Here is a 22939-nt window from a genome sequence, read left to right on the forward strand (position 1 = left end):
TTTGAAGATGTTATTTATTTGGGACAGAGAGAGAGAGCATGACTGGGGGAAGAGGCAGAGGGAGAAGCAGGGAGCCAGATGCAGGGCTAGATCCCAGTGGGATCATTACCTTAACTGAAGGCAGGTGCTTAACCACCTGAGACACCCAGGCACCCCTTTAATTTGCTCTTCTTAAATATTTGAGGGTTTTTCTGCTGCAGAGATGGAATCAGGAGGGAAATAATTTTCAGTTATAAGGAATTATGCAGAACAGCATAGACTGTTTCAGGGATGGTGTTTTCTATAACCAGAATATTAAGCCAAGGCTGGTAACTACCTGGCAGAGAAGGAAGAGAAGGAAGATGTGCACCATACAGTTGGCTAGACTAGACTTTGTTCAGCCTTTTCAACTCTAAGATCCTATATAGTTTGTTTGTTTGTTTTATTTGACACAGAGAGATTACAAGTAGGCTGAGAGGCAGGCAGAGAGAGAAAGAGAGAGAGAGAGAGGAGGAAGTAGGCTCCCTGCTGAGCAGAGAGCCTGATGCAGGACTCAAACCCAGGACCCTGAGATCATGACCTGAGCTGAAGGCAGAAGCTTAACCCACTGAGCCACCCAGGTGCCCCAATCCTATATAGTTTTAAGAAAAATATTTATTATGTTTGTTATTTTTTTGTTAACTTATATTCATAACTGAATATTCTAAACTTCTGTACCACATTAAATTAGTGCCACACTAAAATTATTATAGAACGAATGACCCAGACTTATGCTAATATTAGGCTAAACTTACATTTATGGGAAAAGAAGCATTCAGTTAAGTTCTATTCAAAGTAAAACTTTGAAGTCCTGCTGATTTTTTAGGTTTTTCTTTACTAGTGTGGTCCAGTAGAGGGCAATATTGCACTATCAGTTTCACTTCTTGGTAGTATATGGAAACAATTGGCTCACTTTATTGACTTTAAATGGATATAGTGTCTCTTAAATGTTACTTTGCTTGTATGAAACACTTGCTTCTTAATACAGTTGATACAGTTGGAGTTTTATTTGTCAAATCAGAACTTTTCCCTTTCATTTTTATACTGGTAGTATTTCCATGCTTTACACTAAGTACTATAAATTATACACAGCCCTAGAAATCTAACCAAAAATAAAAGCAGCACCATTTCTTTGGTAGCAATTTATATTTATAAATATTTTTCTTAAATCTGACAAATGGGCATTCAAAAGACTGTATTTTTCCTTAAATCTGGGGATTCTTAACCAACTTGGGATCATTATCTCATCAAGAATCTAAAGAAAACAATTGAATCCCTTTCCTAAAAATGCATATGTTCAAAATTTTGCTTGTACTTAAAAGGTCCTTTAAACTCCCAGCCATTAATCTAGGATTTTTCTTGATTGGATACTCTAGAACACCACCCCCTCTTTACCCACCTTCCCACCAATGAATACTTGATTGATGCACTTACTTTTTCTAAAGGGCAATGTTTTTTTCTAATTATGTTGAAGTCATAGGACAGAATTTGTTGAAATCACTTTGACTTCAAGTATAGAGACTACACTTTCAAATTCATATTATGTGTGCAGGCTCATTCATTAACCTCAGATTTAGCATGTGTATTTTCAGCTTTTTGCTCATTTTGTGTGACTTCTCACATTCTTCTTTTGTATGACAAGCACCTTACCTAAATCACTTTTTATTCTCTCTCACCTACCGTTTAAAAGTGACTCAAGGTTCACTTTGACCAACAGACTTTTTCTGAACTTACTGAGGAGTTTTCAGAATCTGTAATCCTATTTTTCATTAGCTTAGTTGGTTAGACCTTGCTTCAATTCCTTTGTGTCAACTAAATCACTCAGAACATGTTTTTATAAGGTTGCTGAACAAGGTACTGAAAAACATGCAAAATTATAGCAATCACTATCTCTCCCCTTTAGTGTCTTTTGATGGTCTCTTCATGGTTGGGTAGGGGGGGGATTGTAACCTTGCTATGATATACAGGCTGCAACTTTAAAAACCCTTCAGAGGTCATGAAGCAACTAAAACCTATATTCCTTATTTTTTATTTTATTTTTTAAAAATTTATTTGACAGACAGAGATCACAGGTAGGCAGAGAGGCAGGCAGAGAGAGAGGAAGGAAAGCAGGCTCCCTGCTGAGCAGAGAGCCTGATGCGGGACTCGATCCCAGGACCCTGAGATCATGACCTGAGCTGAAGGCAGAGACTTTAACCCACTGAGCCACCCAGGTGCCCCAAACCTATCTTCCTTATAAAAACTAACTCCCAAAGCTTGTCCCTGTGAGCACACCACCAGTGTATAAAGGTCTGCATCATGAGAATTACAGAATTATAGATCTGTAGACCTTGATGATATAGAACAGGGCCCCCAGCTCTTTGTGGCCCTCATTGAAGAGTGATGATAATGTATATGGCTGTGATTTGTCAGAGCTCCGAGTATGCCCCACCCTCAGTGTAAATCCATTTGGAATCTCTGATGGAGAATCCAAGAGTTCTCCACTTTGTGTATAAAGTGATCCCCTTTTAATCTCTGACAGTTCAATGACTCCCCTATGTCTGTGATTTAGCAAGAAGATATGCTTGGATGATTTTTTTCAGCCTTAGATTGGAACTACTTCACTAATCATCTCACTCATCCTCATTTGAAGATGAGAAAACCAAAACTTGTGAAGTGTGGCAAGTTAGAATTTGGGTGTGCCTCCCTGATTGTGCCCTTTATGTTTTTAGACTGTACCATCTTTTCTTTAAGATTTTATTTATTTATTTGCGAGAGAGAGAAGACAAGGGGGAGGAGGGGCAGAGGGTGAGGGAGAAGCAGACTCCCCACTGAGCAGAGAGCCTGACTAGGGACTCCATCCCAAGATCCTGGGATCATAAACTGAGTGGAAGGCAGAAGCTTAGCTGACTGAGCCACGCAGGCACCCCTAGACCATACCATCTTTTCATCTTGTATACTCAAGATGCTGCATCAGGAGGAATGTGGGACTAGATATGGTAGTAGGTTCTGGATTCTGTTACTCAATGCATAGTTGAGATATGTGTTCCAAGGGAGAAAGGAAGAGTGACATGCAATTAGTCAAAGTCTATACAGAACCCCAGTCTTGGTTAGAATGGGTGAATCAGATGTCCAGCTCTCAAGGAGTCACAGCAGGTATTGAAGAGGACTAATAACCCAATATTAGGGGTGTAGGCACAGGAGAGCCCAGTACAAAAACATAAACCTAATCCTGAGGTCATTGCAACATGCAGCAAAGAGGAATGCTGTTCCTGGGAGTGAGTTGCCATGGTGAAGCTGGACTACAAACAAGGCTAATTCTAAAGCCCACCACAGAAATAAAATGTAGAATTGAATTCAGGAACAGAGTTGGTGGGTATTTGGACATATGTTTAAGCACTTGAATATGCACGTGTTTAATTCCTACCTTTGTTTTTTTCTTGTCTCGAACTAGCTAAGTGAGGTGGAACAGGCAGGAAGAAAGAAGAGGTTGCTGGGGTTGATCGACCCATGTGGGTATTTGAGATATAGCAGGAAACAGTAGGAACATGAGGCAGCCTTAAAATTTTGAAGTTTGTTTCATTTTGTATGGTCTCATTCTTGTGAATTGTCACAATTTTGTATCTTCAAAATCTACAATAAGAAATATAAGAAATAAATACAATAAGGAATAGAAGATAAAGGAAATCATTTTTCTTTAAAACTCAGTTTCCCGGGGCACCTGGGTGGCTCAGTGGGTTAAGCCTCTGCCTTCAGCCCAGGTCATGATCCCAGGGTCCTGGGATCGAGCCCCACATCGGGCTCTCTCCTTGGCGGGGAGCCTGCTTCTCCCTCTCTCTCTGCCTGCCTCTTTGCCTACTTGTGATCTCTCTCCCCACTTGAGTGTCTCTCTCTGTCAAATAAACAAATAAAATCTTAAAAAAAAAAAACAACTCAGTTTCCCCATCAGATGTGATATATTATCACATTGCTACTTACCAACTACTGAGTTCCTTATCAAACTTTTTTCTCATAATTTTAGGACTCTGTGGCCCAGTAAACTAAGTTTCAGGAAAAGGGAACTTCTAATTTAGGCTCTACCTATTTCAGACTTGGTTTCTCTTGTTACATAGAGAAGTCATGTCAACTATTTTTTTTCTGATATTAGCACCATGTTTTAGACTTAGTAATTCTAATCTACTAAGTTGTGATTATTTTTATATAATTTGATATCTTTTTTTTATTTAATTTTTTATTTTTTATAAACATGTATTTTTATCCCCAGGGGTACAGGTCTGTGAATCACCAGGTTTACACACTTCACAGCACTCACCAAAGCACATACCCTCCCTGATATCTATTTTTGATATATGTAATATATAATTTAATCATCATAACCCATTGAAGTAGGTGGTATTATTATCCTACTATACAGATGATGAAATTGCAACTCAAGGTCACATTGCTAATAAATAACAGACCTAGCATTTGAACACTCATCTGTCCAACTCTAAAGTTTATCCTGATGATTATTACTATACTCTACTGCCTACATTGTGAATTGATAAGATTTCAAAAGTGGGTTATTTTGTTGCTGTGTTTGCAGGAGAGACTTAGCCTAGGTTTTGACCTTCATTGGTATTTTGTTTCTTTAGAGTGTGCAGTACCAGATCCTTTAGAAAAAGGATCCTTGGTGGGGGGAATATAGAACCAGAATTTACCATATTTTAAAAAGAACAAGGATAAATCACTAGTTGATTTGGTGATTCTCTAAAAATATGGCTTTAAAAGTAAAATTATAGGAGGACCTGGGTGGCTCAGTCAGTTAAGCATCTGCCTTCAGCTCAGGTCATGATCTCGAGTCCTGCTCAACAGGGAGTCTGCTTTCCCTCTCCCTCTGCCCCTCCCCCTGCTCATGTTCTTTTTCTCTCTCAAATAAATAAATAAATAAATAAATAAATTCTTTAAAATAAAATAAAAATCACTTTTTAAAAAATATTTTATTTATTTATTTGACAGAGAGAGATCACAAGTAGGCAGAGAGGCAGGCAGAGAGAGAGGAAGGGAAGCAAGCTCTCCGCTGAGCAGAGAGCCCGATGCGGGACTCAATCCCAGGACCCAGAGATCATGACCTGAGCCGAAGGCAGCAGCTTAACCCACTGAGCCACCCAGGTGCCCTAAAAATCACTTTTAAAGACTTTTCCAAGGGTGCCTGGGTGGCTCAGTGGGTTGAACCTCTGCCCTTGGCTCGGGTCATAATCACAGGGTCCTGGGATGGAGCCTCACTTCAGGAATCTCTGCCTGCCTCTCTGCCTACTTGTGATCTCTATCTCTGTCAAATAAATATTTATTTATCTCTGCGTTGCTGAGAACTGGACACGGGGTTCGATCCCAGGACCCTGGGATCATGACCTGAGCTGAAGGCAGAGGCTTTAACCCACTGAGCCACCCAGGCACCCCTAAATAAATAAAATCTTAAAAAAAAAAAAAACTTTTCCACCACACTTGTTTTCAAATGTTGTTATTAGATGACTGGAGCAGGTGCAGAAGAGGTTTCTTTTTTGTTGTTTTTTTGTTTTTTTTTAAAGATTTTATTTATTTATTTGTCATAGAGAGAGAAGCGAGAGCAAGCACAGGCAGACAGAGTGGCAGCAGAGGCAGAGGGAGAAGCAGGCTCCCCGCCAAGCAAGGAGCCCGATGTGGGACTCGATCCCAGGACGCTGGGATCATGACCTGAGCCGAAGGCAGCCGCTTAACCCGCAGAAGAGGTTTTGCATCAAATATTTTATTACAGATATCTTAAAATAGAAGAATTTCCAGTCATTTATGTGAGGATTTTCCTTTGATAGTGGGAAGATAAGTACATATGTGTGTGAGATGATGAATTATGATGTTATAGTCCCTTAATAATTGGAGGTGGGAGTAAGAGTGACATTTTCAGGCAAATCACAGATGTGTCCAAATGTCCTAGAAGAGAGACTGGTGGCAGGTGCCCCTCTGAACTCAGACTCATCCAGCTTCATTACTGACTTGTCTGAAATCTCTTTCTTTAAAAATAGTGCCAGGACTTTCTTCCCTTTTAGAAAAAGGAAAGATCAACAAAATAGTTTTAGACTAGCTCAGTTAAAAGATGTTGATTAATGGTACTGCTGCAGTTGTTTCTGCTTCTTTTTTAAAGAATAGGCCCCACTGCTAAAATATTGAAGTTATCTTTTTTTTTTTTAATTTTTTATTTTTTATAAACATATATTTTTATCCCCAATATTGAAGTTATCTTTACAAATTTTCCCTTTTAAATAAATCCTGCTCTGTTTTTCTTCCTTAATATGGGATCAATACTCATGGAATCAATTTTCTAGAGTACATACTTTCAGGGCCCAAATGGAAATGTTTATCTGAGAACTTTTTTTCTAAGAAAAACTGTCTTTCTCCTTGCCATTATTTATTTATTTATTTATTTATTTATTTATTTATTTATTTAAATTCCAGGGGTGCCTGGGTGGCTCAGTCAGTTAAGTGTCTGCCTTCAGCTCAGGTCATGATCCCCAGACCCTGGAACTGAACCCCAAGTGGTCAGGTTCCCTGCTCAGTGGGGAGTTGGCTTCTCTCTCCCCCTCTGCTCCCTCCCACCTAACTTATGTTCTCTCTCCTTCAAATAAATAAAATCTTAAATTTTTAAAAAAATTCCAGTATAACATACGGTGTTACATTAGTTTCAGTGTATAATATAGTGATTCAACAATTCCATATATCACCCAGTGCTCATCATGATGAGTGCACTTCTTAATCCCCATCACCTGTTTTACCCATCCTCCTACCCACCACACCTCTGGTAACCATCAGTTTGTTCTTTAGAGTTAAGATTCTGTTCCTTGATTTGTCTCTCTCTTTCTCTTTTTTTCCTTTGTTTTTTAAATTTCACAAATGAATGAAATCTTTGTCATTATTTTTATTATGCATAGTTATCCAGTTTTTTTAATACTATATTTTTCAACCAATTTGGATACTCTATTTATAAAACTCTCATGTAAAAGACTTTAGTTGAACATTGGGGTGTTACTTCACAGTGCTACTTCCTTTTTACTGCTTGTATTGTTTGGTGGGTCAGAGATCAGCTGGATGTGTGGCAGCCTCTACAATCGTGGCAAGAGAACAGACACTAGCAGAAGGAAGATGTCAAGTTTTTAATTAAAAAACAAAACAAATATATGGCGAATTAAAGAGTCATATATTGTTTTCATTGTATCATAATTTAAAAGCTTTTCATGTAAATGACTGTTCAAGTATTGCTATGATTGAAACTCTTGATGGTTTTTTCTGGTGGGATCTGTCTCGGAAGTGATTGCTAAAATGTTACTGTGAGTACCTGGGCAGAGATAATGTAAGGGGAACTAACTTGGGTGGGGAAAAATGAAATGGATTTTATTTAAATGTAGTCATGAAGCATGCAGAAGGAAAGGAAATAATGAAAGAGATGCAAAGGTGTCAACACAGGTAGCCCTTTTATGCTTCTATTAAGAGTCATAATGTGGTTTCTTTTCAGAATTCAGTTCACATCTAGGATTTACGTTTTCTCTGAAACTAGGATATTATGGTGTGTAATGATTATATGATATTTATTTGATATTATCACTATAAGTTCATGTTAGAAACCATGAGATAGTGATTTTAGTGAGACTTAGATCATATTTCTGAAAGCATCTCAGAAATCCTTGCCCTATCAAGGAAGTGGGCATGTGGACTCAAGTCTTATTAAGTAAATCAGTACTTCCAAATTATGAATGGTAAATTGGCATTCCAAAAGATTTTTTAAAATGCAGATATGTATTCAGGACACTTCTGTTGGATAACATTTTAATTCATGATGTAACTAATATGAGTTATTTTGCAAATAAAATTGAGATGTACCACATGTGTCTTCTGAAGAGCTTTTAATCACACTCATCACAGGTATAGTGTAATGAATCAGAGTATGTGTTTGTTCAGATAAACAATATTCTGTCAGTGCATAGATAGACTTTTTCCCCCTGAGCTTGTGACATAGTATATCTATTGGTTAATGTATTGTTATCTTAGGTAAAGTCTTACTCCAGTTTTTTTAGTCTTTCATTTCTCATCGTTTTAAATAATAAAAAAAAATCCATTTAAACACGGATTACATAATGGGTCCTTGAGGTTGAAATCTATCCCAGAATAGAAATAGTTCCATTTTCTTTTTAATAAGAAAAATTAAATATAAAAATATAAAAATTTGTTTTTATATTCATCATTGGTTAACTCCAGTCTTCTCCTCACAGGTAACTATTGTCTTTGCCCCTAAAACTAGAGTTTAAATGGGCCCGATTTTGAACTTTATATGAAATGGAATCATAACATGAAAATATTTTGTGTCTGTCTTCTTTCATTTGATTTTATTTTTGAGAGATTCATCTGTATTGCTATGTGGAGCTATAATGTGTTCATTTTCATGGTTGTATAGTATTCAGTTGCATGAATATACTGCAATTTATTCATACTGTTATAAATGTATATGAAGTTCATTTTCAGTTTTTGGCTTCTTCCAACAGTAAAACCATAACCATTCTTTTAGGTATATTCTACATGTGCAGGCCTCTATCTAGGGTATATGCCCATGAGTAGAATTGCTGTGTCAAGGAATACATTTAAATAATATAATCTGAATTAACACTACAATTTATAGCCCATTAATGAGCTTATTAGCTCATCCCTCCTAAGTCAACTTGACAACAGCCTTAGCTTTTCACTCATACTTTCTCCCTGTCAGTGCCATTATTAAAATTAATGACATTCTTCCACTAATACCCATTACCGGTCAGTTTCATCTAATACTAGATGAAAGAATCACTAACCTTCCTTAAAAACTATACTTTACAAGTTATGCTACAAATTTCTTAATTACTACTTTTACTGATACAGAATTAATATTTTATTTTATATTCTATCTTATTTATTTATTTAAAGAGCATTTATTTATTTATTTTAAGATTATTTATTTATTTATTTATTTGACAGACAGAGATCACAAGTAGGCAGAGACACAGGCAGAAAGGAGGCAGAGAGGAGGAAGCAGGCCCCCTGCTGAGCAGAGAGCCCGATGCGGGGCTCTATCCCAGGACCCTGGGATCATGACCTTGCCGAAGGCAGAGGCTTTAACCCACTGAGCCACGCAGGTGCCCCTTATATTTTATTTGTAACCACATTAGTTCCAACCTAATCATCATCACCTGCTTAGGAAACCAAACAGAACAATTAAATGCAGGACTTTATTTTATATGCTAGTAGGATCCCTCACACTTCTCACTGTCCTAATCTTTATCCAAAATCTTACAGGTTCATTGAACTATCTGATAATTCAGTACTGAACTGCTAATTCTTGATTTTATATTTTCTTATGACTAGCATGCACAGTAGCATATATAGTAAAAATACTTCTCTATGGCCTGCACCTTTGATTACCAAAAGCACATTTGAAGCCCCCGCTCTGCTAGGTCCAAAGTGCTTATAGCCATACTACTCAAACCAGGCAGCTATGGGATATTTATTGAGTTATAACACTAAACCCCCTAACAAATTACATGCATATCCTTTTCTTACATTATCCTTATGAGGGATTAATTATAACTAGCTCCATCTGTCAATGGAAAACAGACCTAAAATCACTCATTGCATATTCTTCTGTCAGCCACATAGCACTAGTAATTGTAGCCATTCTTATGTAAATACCATGAAGTTATATAGGAGCTACAGCTCTGATAATTGCCCACAGCCTTATAGCATCAACACTGTTTTGCCTAACTATGAACAGATTTCCAGCTGAACTATAATTCTAGTTCAGGAATTACAGACTCTCCTTCTACTAATGGGACCATGATGATTTCTAGTGAACCTTACCAATTTGGCATACCTCCAACAATTAACCTAATTGGAGAACTATTTGTGGTTACATTATCATTATACAACATTACCATTATCCTAAGGAATTAACGTAGTTATTATTAGCCTATAGTAACTATAATGCAATGAGGCAAGTATATGTACCAGGTCAAAAATTTTAACCATTATTTATATGAGAAGATGGTCTCATAGCCCTACATTTCCTACCCTTTCTACTTTTATCATTTAACCCACAAATTATTTTGACATCCATCTATTGTAAATATAGTTTAATAAAAACATTAGATTGTGAATCTAGTAATAGAAACTCAAAGCTTGCTTACTGAGAAAGTATGCAAGAATTAATTCATGCTTCCATTTATAATAATATGGCTTTTCAAACTTTTATTTTTATTTTATTTTTTTAAATGTTTTATTTATTTATTTAGCACAGACAGAGAGAGATCACAAGTAGGCAGAGAGGGAGGGGAAGCAGACTTCCAGACTTCGATGCGGAACTTGATCCCAGGACCCTCAGATCATGACCCGAGATGAAGGCAGAGGCTTAACCCGCTGAGCCATCCAGGAGCTCCTATTTTTTTATTTTTTAAAAGATTTTATTTCTTTGAGGGAGAGTGCACATGTCAGGGGAGGGGCAGAGGGAAAGGGAGAGGCAGACTCCTCGCTGAGCAGGGAGCCCAGTGGAGGGCTCTGTCCCAGGACCATGAGATTGTTACCTGAGCTGAAGCCAGATACTTAACTGACTGAGCAACCCAGGCGCCTTGTTTTCAAATTTTTAATGGATAAAAGTAATAATCTCTTGGTCCCAGGAACCAAAAAATTGATGCAACTCCAAATAAAGGTAATAAATCTATTCACCTCTTGTACTAATTTCACTATTTATATTAACTTTCCCAATCATACAAATCTCTTCAAAAATCTACAAAAGCAATCTATATCCATACTGTGTAAAAAGTCTCATCTCCTATGCTTTCATCCCACAACATTCATTTACTCAGGCCAAGAAAAAATTATTTCAAACTGACACTGAATAACCATTCAAACCCTTAAACTATTGCTTAGCTTTAAACTAGGTTATTTCTCAGGGTGCCTTGGTGGCTCAGTTAAGTGTCTGCCTTTGACTGGGGTCATGGTCTTGGGGTCCTGGGGTCTGGGATTGAGCCTCACATCCAGCCTCACAATGAGCCCCACATGGGGCTCCCTGCTCAGCAAGGAGTCCGCTGGTGCCTCTCCCTCCCCAACCCTTGCCTTTGTGAGCTCTTGCATGTGCTCTCTCTCTCTCAAATAAGTAAATAAAATCTTAAAAAAATAATAGGGGCGCCTGGGTGGCTTAGTGGGTTAAAGCCTCTGCCTTCGGCTCAGGTCATGATCTCAGGGTCCTGGGATCGAGCCCCACATCGAGCTCTCTGCTCAGCAGGGAGCCTGCTTCCCCCTTCTCTCTCTCTGCCTGCCTCTCTGCCTACTTGTGATCTCTGTCTGTCAAATAAATAAATAAAATCTTTAAAAAAAATAATAAACTAGATTATTTCTCAAAAATATTTCCATGAGTATAATGTTTTATTACATAGTCAATTATAGAATTCTCTTTATGATATATACATTCAGATCCCAATATTAACCAATTTTTCAAATACTTCTATTCCTTATTACTATTCTAATCTTAGTCTCTGCTAACTTCTTCCAACATTTCATCAGATGAGGAGGAGTAGGAATTATGTCCTTTCTACTAATCAGATAATAACATAGCTGAACAGATGTAGGCACTGCATCCCTCCAAACTATTCTGTATAACTGCATCAGAGATGCTGGATTTCATTTAATTTTTTTTTCAGTGTTCCAAGACTTCTTGTTTATGCATCGTACTCAGGGCTCCATGTAGTAAGTGCCCTCCTTGGTACCCACAACCGGGCTCACCCATCTCCCCACTCTCCTTCCCTCCAAAACCCTCGGTTTCTCAGAGTCCACAGTCTCTCATGGTTTGTCTCCCCCCTCTGAATCCTCCCAATTCACTTTTCCTTTCTTTCTCCTGATGTCCTCCATCTTATTCCTTATCCTCCACAAGTAAGTGAAACCTGTATGTTGGGTTTATTATATCAATATCAGGATTGCTATTCAACCTAAACTCATGAGATTTTCTTTTTTCTTTTTATAAATTAAATTTTGTTTTTTTAAAAAGATATTATTTATTTATTTGAGAGAGAGAGAGCACACAAGCAGGGAGAGTGGGAGAGGGAGAAGCAGGCTCCCCACTGAGCAGGGAGCCTGACATGCGGCTGGATGCCAGGACCTTGGCATCATGACCTGAACTGAAGGCAGATGGTTAACCAACTGAACCGCCCAGGTACCCCAAGTCCTGAGATTTTCAACAAATTTTTAAACTCAACTTTAACCATGTTAATCACCTACTAATTGGACTTCTTTAAGCTACAACTGGCAACTTCGCTACTTTTGACCAAATTGGCTTTCACCCATAATTTCCCTCAGCCACTGAGGGGTCTACACCCATGTCAGCCCTTCTTTATTCAAGTACAATATTTGCAGCAGGTGGAAACGAATCTGTTTCCACCCATCTAGAGAAAATAACAAAGCCATTTGAACATTAACACTCAGCCTAGGAGCTGTCACCACATTATTTATAGCAATCTGTGTTCTAACAATCTGTGTTCCATCTCAAGCCAATTAGACTTAATGATACTAACTATATTGACAGTATCCCTACTGTTTATGGAATGTATAGGTATGTCTAGCATTCCTACACATTCCTGCATTACAGTGTTTGGCTATTATGAATAAAGATGGTCTGTACAAACTTCTATGTATAATTCTTTGTGTGGATAGATGTTTTCATTTTTCTTGGATAAATACCTTAGGGTGTAATATCTAAGTCATATGGTAGGTATATGTTTAATCTTCTGAGAAACTGCCATACAGTTTTCCCAAGTGGATTTACCAGTTTACATTTATATTTCACCAGTAGTTATGTGAGCATTATTGTTGCTTCACATCCTTGGCAACCCTTAGTATTGTCACTTTCTTATAGTTAAGCCATTCTCGTGGGTGTGTAGAGATTGTGTATTTATTTTCCTAATGACTAATAATGTGGAACATCTTTTCGTGTGGTTAATTGCCATTTATATATCTTTGTGAAGTCTCTTCACATTTGACTTCATCAAATCTTTGCCCATTTAAAATTAGGTTGCTCTTCATTGAGTTGTAACAGTTCTTAATACATTCTAGATCCAAATCCTTATCTCCTATGTTGTGGCTTGTTCTTTAATTTTCTTAATGATATCTGTCAAAGAGGAGAAATTTTTACTCTTGATAAAGTCCAATTCACCAGCTTTTTATTCTTATGGTTCATGTTAGTTATATGTGTCCTAGCTAACAAATCTTTTGTATGGGGCAAGTTGTGAAGATTTTCTCTGATGTTTTATTCTAAAAGTTTTCTTCCTTATAGCTTTTATGTTGTTTATATTTATTATCCATTATGAGATAATTTTTAAAAATTATTTATTTATTTATTTGACACAGAGAGAGAGATTACAAGTAGGCAGAGAGGCAGGCAGAGAGAAGGGAGAAAGCAGGCTCCCTGCTGAGCAGAGAGCTCGATGTGGGGCTCGATCCCAGGACTCTGAGTTCATGACCTGAGCTGAAGGCAGAGGCTTAACCCACTGAGCCACCCAGGTGCCCCTATGAGTTAATTTTTTAAAAAGATTTTATTTATTTATTAGAGAGAGATTGAACATGAGTGGAGTGGCAGGGGTGAGAAGGCAAAGGAAAAGGGAGAAGCAGACTTCCCACTGAGTGAGGAGCCCAGTGCAGGGCTTGATGCCAGGACCCTGGAATCATGACCTGAGCTGAAGGCAGATACCCCACCAGCTAAACACCCCCTGAATTAATTTTTTTTTTAAACTGTAAGGTAAAAGTTGTTTTTTTTCTTTTCTTTTCAGTACCTGATAAAAAACCTTTCTTTCTCCACGATTTCTTTGCTGCCTTTATAGAAAATAAACTGACCATATGTATATATTTATATTTGTCTTTCTTTACTCCCTGCTCAATTCCAGTGATATATTGGTGCATCCATATATCAATACTATACTGTCTTGATTACTACAGTATTACAGTATGTCTTTATGAAAATAGCATAAATCTTTGAGCTATGTTCTCTTTAAAATTTGCTTTGGTGATTCTAGGTCTTTGCATTTCCATACAGATTTTAAAATCTGCTTGTCAATTTCTTTTCAATTTGCTTAAATTTTGGCTGGGATTGCACTGAATTTATAGATAAACTCGGTAAGAATTGACATCTTGACAATATTGCACTTCCCAGTGCATGAATGTGGTATATTTCTTCATTTATTTTGATCTTTAATTTCTTTTAGCAGTGGTTTACCATTTTTAGTGTACAGATTTCACACATATTTTAAAAGTTTATCCTTAAGGGGCGCCTGGGTGGCTCAGTGGGTTGAGCGTCTGCCTTTGGCTCAGGTCATGATCTCAGGGTCCTGGGATCGAGTTCCGCGTCGGGCTCTCTGCTCGGCAGGGAGCCTGCGTCCTTCTTTCTCTCTCTCTGCCTGCCTCTCAGTGTACTTGTAATTTCTTTCTGTCAAATAAATAAATAAAATCTTTAAAAAAAAAAGTTTATCCTTAATCTCATTGTTTTGGGTGCTATAGCAAATGGAATTATATTTTTATTGCATTTTTCTACTTTTCATTGCTGGTCTATAGAAATACAGTTTGTTTGTTTGTTTGTTTTTTAAAGATTTTTTATTTATTTGACAGAGAGATAGAAAGAGCCAGAGAGCACAAGTGGGACAAATGGCAGAGAGAGAAAGAGAAGCAGGCTCCTTGCCAAGGAGAGGCCCAATGTGGGGCTCAATCCCAGGACCGTGGGATCGTGACCTGAGCTGAAAGTACTCACTTAAGCAACTGAACCATCCACGCGTCTCTTTGTTTTTGTTTTTGTTTTTTTTTTAAAGATTTTATTTGTTTGTGAGGCACCCCCACAAACGAATGTGTGGGTGGCTCAGCGAGTTAAAGCCTCTGCCTTCCGCTCAGGTCTTGAGACCAGGGTCCTGGGATCGAGCCCGGCATTGGGCTCTCTGCTCAGCAGGGAACCTGCTTCCTCCTCTCTCACTCTGCCTGCCTCTCTACTACTTGTGATGTCTGTGAAATAAATAAATAAATAAATCTTAAAAAAAAAAAAGATTTGACAGAAATAGACATAGTGAGAGAGGGGGACACAAGCAGGGGGAGTGGGAAAGGGAGAAGCAGGCTTCCCCCTGAGCAGTGGGCCTGATGTGGGGCTTGATTCCACGACCAGGGGATCATGACCCAAGCTGAAGGCAAATGCCGAACGACTGAGCCACCCAGGCATCCCCATTTTTGTTTTTGTTTTTTTTTTTTTAATTGTCTGTGGTCATGGGTTGTTGTGTTTTTTTTGTTTTTTTTTTTTTTAAGATTTTATTTACTTATTTGACAGGCAAAGATCACAAGTAGGCAGAGAGGTAGGCAGAGAGAGAGGAGGAAGCAGGCTCCCCACAGAGCAGAGAGGCCAATGTGGGGCTCGATCCCAGGACCCTGGGATCATGACCCGAGCTGAAAGCAGAGGCTTTAACCCACTGAGCCACCCAGGCACCCCCCATTTTTGTTTTTAATATAGATCTACTGGTGTTGAATTCTTGTTTTTGCTTATCTGAACTGTCTTTATTTCTTCTTCAGTTTTATAAGATAGTTTCATTGGATACAGAATATTTAGTTGTCAAAATTTTTTCCTATCATCACTTCAAATATGTTGTTCTGGTATCTTTTGTTCTTTGTTTTTTATGATGAGAAGCCTGTCATTAATTGTACTATTGTTCCTCTCTGTGCAGTGTGGTGTTTTCTCTGTCTGGTTTCGGTATTGTTTTCTTTACAGCTATTCTGCAAGATCTTTCTGCTAAAGTAAATTTCTCAGAGTCAGTTTCTTCTGACTGCTCTTTTCTTTTCTTTCTTTCTTTTTTTTTTTTTTTTAAAGATTTTATTTATTTATTTGACAGAAATCACAAGTAGGCAGAGAGGCAGGCAGAGAGAGAGAGGAGGAAGCAGGCCTGAGCTGAAGGCAGAGGCTTTAACCCACGGAGCCACCAAGGTGCCCCTGACTGCTCTTTTCTTTCTTTCTTTTTTTTTTTTTTTTAAAGATTATTTATTTATTTGAGAGAGAGACAGTGAGAGAGAACATGAGCGAGGAGAAGGTCAGAGGGAGAAGCAGACTCCCCATGGAGCTGGGAGCCCAATGTGGGACTCGATCTTGGGACTCCAGGATCATGACCTGAGCTGAAGGCAGTCGTCCAACCAACTGAGCCACCCAGGCACCCCACTGACTGCTCTTTTCTTTCTTTTTTTTTTTTTTTTAAAATATTTTATTTATTATTTATTTGACAGAGAGAGAAATCACAAGTAGGCGGAGAGTCAGGCAGAGTGAGAGAGAGAAGCAGGCTCCCCGCTGAGCAAAGAGCCCGATGCGGGGCTCGATCCCAGGACACTGAGATCATGACCTGAGCCGAAGGCAGCGGCTTAATCCACTGAGCCACCCAGGCGCCCCTGACTGCTCTTTTCTTAAAAACGAATCACTTATATATTGCCTTGACCCTCAATAACAAGAATGTTTCTAGAATTTTAATATTAAGTATATTGTTAATTCTTTTCTTTTCTTTTTCTTTTTTTTTTTTTTAAAGATTTTATTTATTTATTTGACAGAGAGAGAACACAAGTAGGCAGAGAGGCAGGCAGAGAGAGAGGAGGAAGCAGGCTCCCTGCTGAGCAGAGAGCCCGATGTGGGGTTCGATCCCAGGACTCTGAGATCATGACCTGAGCCGAAGGCAGCGGCTTAACCCACTGAGCCACCCAGGCGCCCTGTTAATTCTTTTCTGATAGAGACTTTTTATTTAAGGAATTTTGCTTCTATTCCAAGCTTAGTAAGTTTTTTTTTTTAATCACAAGTGGGTATTTGCGGGGGCACCTGGGTGGCTCAGTGGTTTAGGCCTCTGCCTTCGGCTCAGGTCATGATCCCAGGGTCTGGGATCGAGCCCCACATGGGGCTCTCTGCTCAGCGGGGAGCCTGCTTCCTCCTCTCTCTCTCTGCCTGCCTCTCTGCCTATTTGTGATCTCTGTCTTTCAAATAAATAAATAAAATCTTTAAAAAAAAAAAAGAAGTGGGTATTTGCGATCATTATATTGAATAGATTCTCTTGTGTTGAGCTTTTATTTTCCTGAGATAAACATTTTTTAGTTTTATTTTAATAAAAATTTGACTTCTTAATATTTTATTAAAAATCTTACATATATATACATATATTTATATATAAGACTAGTCTGTTGTCTACTTTTAAATTAAAATGTATTGCATCTTTTAAAAAAAGATTTGTTTATTAGAGAGAGAGCACAAGCAGTGGGGAGGAGCAGAGGGAGAAGAACAAGCAGACTTCCCACTGAGCAGGAAGCCTGATGTGTGGCTCTATCCTAGGACCCTGAGATCATGACCTGGGCTGAAGGCAGATGCTTAACAGACTGAGCCACCCAGGCACCCTGGATCTTTTTAATGTTATTTCAGTGAAAGTTGTGTCCATCACAGTATACATTTATTTCACTTTGTACAGCTACATAAATTAAATATTTCTAAAAATGGCACTTTTACATGTGAAGTACAGTATCATTCATTGTGTGAATCTTATCTTCTATCTTTGGTTTGATATTGTGCAATTAGATCATATATTAGATTAAGGTTTGTGTATTAGGTTATGTAAGCATTGTGGAATTGTCAGTCTTTTTTCTTTTAAGATTTATTTATTTCTTTGAGAGAGACCATGGGGTGAGGGGAGGATCAGAGGGACAGGAAGAGAATCTTCAAGCAGATTTCTTGCTGAGTGCAGGGAGAGTGCAATGCGGGGCTCATCTCATAACCCTGAGATCATGACCTGAGCCAAAAATCAAGAGCCATGGCCCAACTAACTGAGGCATCCAGGTGCTCTGAATTGCTAGTCTGTCTTTTTCTTGGAAAATTTTAACAACATAGGAATAATTGGTTTTTGTTTCTTGAAGTTTTAGTAGACATTAATTATAAATCCAGTTGAGAGGCTACTAAGGATAGATCTTCATTATTTTTTCAGTTTCTTCTGTTGAAAGTTATTTGGTTTTATTCCTCCTTCTTGAGTTAAATTTTAATTACTTGGGGACACCTGGGTGGCTCAGTTGGTTGGGTGACTGCTTTCGGCTCGGATCATGATCCTAGAGTCCTGAGATCGAGTCCCATGTTGGGCTCACAGATCCATGGGGGCTCTGTTTTTCCCTCTGACCTTCCCTCTCATGCTCTCTCTCTCACCTTCTCTCTCTCAAATAAATGGAAAAAAATTTTAATTATTTGTATTTTCCTTAATTGTCCATTATATTCAGATAAGCAGTTCTCCAAATGTGGTCCAGGGACCCTGAGGGGTCCTTGCAAGGGATCCATAAGGTCAAAGGTATTTTCATAATAATATATAATTACCTTTTCATTCTCACTCTCTCAGTATTGTGCAGTAGTTTTCCAGAGGCTATATGCTATGTACTGCTGCAGAAAATTGAATATAGAAGCAGATATGAGAATACAGCTATCTTTTATTAAGACATATCAAAGAGAATAGCAAAAATGTGTCATAATGCTGCTGTTCTAACAAATTATTTTGTCTGAAAATGTAATTTGTTAATGTTTATGTCAACATGTAATGAATTTATTACTTTTGCTGTTAACTTTAAATGAGCTAATACATATTTTTAAATTAATCATTTTAATTGATAATTATTACTAAAGATAACCAGCATAGACAAAGCTATTTTGTCTCTCAAAAAATTTTAAGAAGGTAAAGAGTCCTGAAACTAAACTGAGAACCACTGATCTAGATTTAACAATTTAATTTTTTTGAGGATGCATGTACTGTTTTATAATTCTTGAAATCATTGAATAGAATATTCTACTGTACAGGTTTATATATCTGCATCTCTGTGTACACATATGGATGTGCATGCATTTTTGTTTTTACATATTTGTTGTGTCTCCTTGTGTGCTCATGAGCAGAGCCCCAGCTTAGATGAGAGCACTGACCTCGTTGGTCTTTGGGTCTTCTTTGTGGCTGATTTTGTCCACAGGCCAAGTTTTCAGAAGTGATTTAGACTTGCGAGCTGGCACATTTCAGGTAGGAGGCCTGAATGAACGTCACAGAGTTTCCTAGCCCCAGCAGGAAGGGTGGGAGTCTCCCCCAGAGAAGTTTGTCTCATAGACCAATCTCATCCTCTGATGGTTAAGCTGGATTTCTTAAAATCCATATCTTGCGCAAAGAAAGAATTCAGAGGTGTCCCTAGATTGAAGCTGCATGGTACAGAGTTTTGGCCACTGTACCTCCCATGCCCAGTATGTTTGGGGGCCTGCAGTCTATGCTTACTAGCCATCTGTCCTCGGTGCACTCCCTTCTCCAATTCCACTGAGCTGGACCATTTGATCTTATCTATAATGACTATTCAGAAGCCTCTGGCTCTAGAGGTCAGTACCCACAGAGACTGTTGCAGAGCATATTTCTGTGGGCCCAGGACCTCCTGACTGCTACCCATGCACCAGAAGCTCCTTCTTGGAAGGATACAGTGTGAGGCATAGAGTTACTGGCCAAGACCAAGACCAAGAACAAGAACAGGGTTATAGCCTGGTAAAGCCTCAGGTTATTCTTTCAGGAAATGGACCAAGGACTGCTGTGCAAAAGTTAGTTTGAAGGCAGTGAGATCCTAGACTGGAAAAGACCCCAGTCCTCTTTGCTGTACCTTTCAAAGTCATTTCCTTTATCCTGACATGGAGGGTGCATAGATAGGTTGAGCAATTACCTGGATTTTTATAATAATCTCCTAACAGCTGTCTTTGTTTCCATGTTTGTCACCTGTCACTTTAAAAGTCAGTTCACGTCCTTCCTTTGCTTACCCTCCTAGTCTCCCCATCTCCCTTGGAGTAAAATCAAAGTCGTTTAATTGCTTCCAAGGGCTCATACTGGCTCTGCCCTAGCATTGTACTCAGTTTTCTTTGACTTCATTGCTTATTTCTCTCTTCTTCCAAGGTTCAGCCACGTTGGCCTCCTTGCTGTTTATTCATTGGACACACCAGGCAAACTTGTACTTCAAGGCCTTTGCTTGCTGTTCTTTCTGCTTAAAATGTTTCTTCCTCAGATATATTCGTGGCTTATTCCCTCACTGTCTTCATCTTTTTTCAAATGTGGCCTTCTCAGTGAGGCTTTCCCTGACTATGCTATTTGAAATTGCAAATCTCTTCTTCTATTCCCCATTCCTCTTTTACTTTTCTGCACTTTATTTATCACTTCACATTGTATTTATTTCATAAAATGATTTGTGACTTGCTTGTTTTGCTTGTTTTCTGATTCTTGGCTATCAATTTTACAAGGGCAAGGATTTATGTCTGTTTTGTTTACTCATAGATTCGTAACACACATGGGTATGCACAATTACTTATCATTGGCTGTGGTTACTCTGAACCATATTCGGTATGTCTTGCCCAAGTACTCAGCATTAACAGCGGCATTTTTTATCTATGCAGTGGTCAGAGTAAAAGGAAGAAATGGTGAGTAGGAGGAGGGAGGTCCCACCTTCTCCCATACCCCGCAGGGTTCCTCCTACTTCTTTTCTTTGCTGAAGAAACAGAAAACCTTTGAGGTTGAGATAATATACAGTGGAGAAAGAGACAGAGAAATTATGTTCCAAGAGAAATGACAGTGTATTCTGTACTTTCTAACATGTTATTTAAAAAGAATAAAAGAAAATGAGGGGGAAACCCCCAAACCTTCTCCAAATACGTGGTTCTAGTCCCTTTTTCATTTCATTTTTTTTTTTTTAGGTTTTATTTATTTATTTGACATACAGAGAGAGATCACAAGTAGACAGAGAGGCAGGCAGAGAGAGGGAGGGGGAAGCAGGCTCCCTGCCAAGTGGGGCTCGATCCCAGGACCCCAAGACCATGACCTGAGCCGAAGGCAGAGGCTTAACCCTCTGAGCCATCCAGGCGCCCTCCTTTTTCATTTCTAATGGTGCTTGCTTATACTAAGATGCAGTGGTTTTCAAACGTTTTTGCTTATATACCTGCCCTAAAAGCATTTTTAGAAAATATGTACTCCCTCACATATTTTTATATTGACATCTAAAATATTTCAGTTATAAATTGAATTGGTAGTAAAGAATATCACTTTTAAAAATGTTTCCATTGGAAGGTATTCATAGGATTGGATTTTCTTAAAACAAACAAACAAAAAAAACCAAACACCAAAAAACTGGAGACTATCTCTCTCTCTTAAAAAAAAAAAAAAAGATAATAGAGATAAATAAAACAAGATTGGCAAAATGTTGATAACTTGAAGCTGCTCAAAGGGTGCATGGGAATTCATGTATTATTTTTTCTACTTTCACATTTATTATTTTGTTCTTTTCCTTTCATGTTAGAGATTTTCTCTAAATGACTAGCAATCTTTGTCCATTCATTGTTAAACATAGGGCATTTAAAAACTGATTGAAAGTTATGTCTATAGGGAGCAGGTTAGTGGGCTTGTTGGCTGGGTTTTATTGGAGGAGGACAGGTGGTAACCTGACTTTTTACATGGAGAGATCATATGTCATTTTCTGAAAGTTTTCTCTCAGAAGCCATCCCATTTATCCAAAGATGAACTCTTAAGTCTTCTGTCCACAGAGGTAGAAGTTTGGCTGCCTGAGTACCCAGCACAGGGTAGGAGCTTCAGGCTCTAGGTGAACTGTAAACTCCAACTGAACCCCTGCAGGGCTTGCCAGGAGCTGCTGACTGTAGATCCCTCTAGTTTAGCCTCCAGAGTTGAAACCTCCTCTTAACTTGGTGTCAGGGAGAGGACTGGGTCTCTCTGTTCCCCCTCTGTTAGCCTGTTTCACCCTGTGTTGTCTTACACTTCCATTCTCAGTTTGGCTGGATTTACTGGGGCAGGTATTTCCGTCTGCCAACACTTAAGAATCAGCTTCCTGGGCTCTGCCACTTTCCACTCCTACATTCCCTTTTTGTCTTCATATATGGAGAGTTGGGGTGATGAGTAATTTTTTTGTTTTTCATTGTAGATGGAGTTTCTTTTTCTGTTTGTCATTCTCCGTCTTATTTTGGGATGATTTTCCAAAGAAGAATCAGACAGAAAGGGCTTTATTCTACCACCTTGAAGTCACAAGTCTTTATTTTATAATAACAGATTACTTTTGCATATTTAAAAAGTAATACTTTTTTAAAAATTTTATTTTATTTATTTTTTTCAAAAAGACTTTATTTATTTGACAGACAGCGATCACAAGTAGGCAGAGAGGCAGGCAGAGAGAGAGGTGGAAGCAGGCTCCCTGCTGAGCAGAGAGCCCGATGTGGGGCTCCATCCCAGGACCCTGGTCTCATGACCTGAGCTGAAGGCAGAGGCTTTAACCCACTGAGCCACTCAGGCACCCCTAAGTTGTTTTTTGTTTTGTTTTGTTTTTTTTAAACTTATTTATTTGACAGACAGAGATCACAGGTAGATAGAGAGGCAGGCAGAGAGAGGAAGGGAAGCAGGCTCCCTGGAGCAGATAGTCCGGTGTGGGGCTTGATCCCAGGACCCCGGGATCATGACCCAAGCTGAAGGCAGAGGCTTTAACCCACTGAGCTACCCAGTTACCCCCCCTAAGTTGTTTTTTTTAAATAAAATTCAGTCTTTATCCCTAAGAATGTATCTAGTGCAAATCAAGTTCAACACAGAATGATTTCAGTCTTGTAATTTTCTTGTGATAACTTGGAATAATTTTTAAATAGTTCTCTTCATAGAATTTTTGAGTTATTTATTGAAGAGAACTTTTTTTTTTTTAAGATTTTATTTATTTATTTGACAGAGAGATACACAGCGAGAGAAGGAACACAAGCAACGGGAGTGGGAGAGGGAGAGGCAGGCTTCCCGCCCAGCAGGGAGCCCAATGTGGGGCTCGATTCCAGGACTCTGGAATCATGACCGAGCCC

At 38.6% G+C, this 22939-nt stretch overlaps 1 protein-coding gene and 1 pseudogene across 3 annotated transcripts in view; one reads left to right on the forward strand and one right to left on the reverse strand.

Moving 5' to 3' along the window:
* LOC132022155 (annexin A2-like) overlaps nucleotides 1-3509 on the reverse strand; it is a 7322-nt pseudogene extending 3813 nt beyond the window's left edge.
* The window catches only part of PUS10 (pseudouridine synthase 10), a 77066-nt gene that overhangs the window by 16538 nt on the left and 37589 nt on the right, over nucleotides 1-22939 (forward strand). The window lies entirely within an intron of this gene.

The sequence above is a fragment of the Mustela nigripes genome, chromosome 7, assembly GCF_022355385.1.
Source record: "Mustela nigripes isolate SB6536 chromosome 7, MUSNIG.SB6536, whole genome shotgun sequence".
NCBI classification, from domain to species: domain Eukaryota; kingdom Metazoa; phylum Chordata; class Mammalia; order Carnivora; family Mustelidae; genus Mustela; species Mustela nigripes.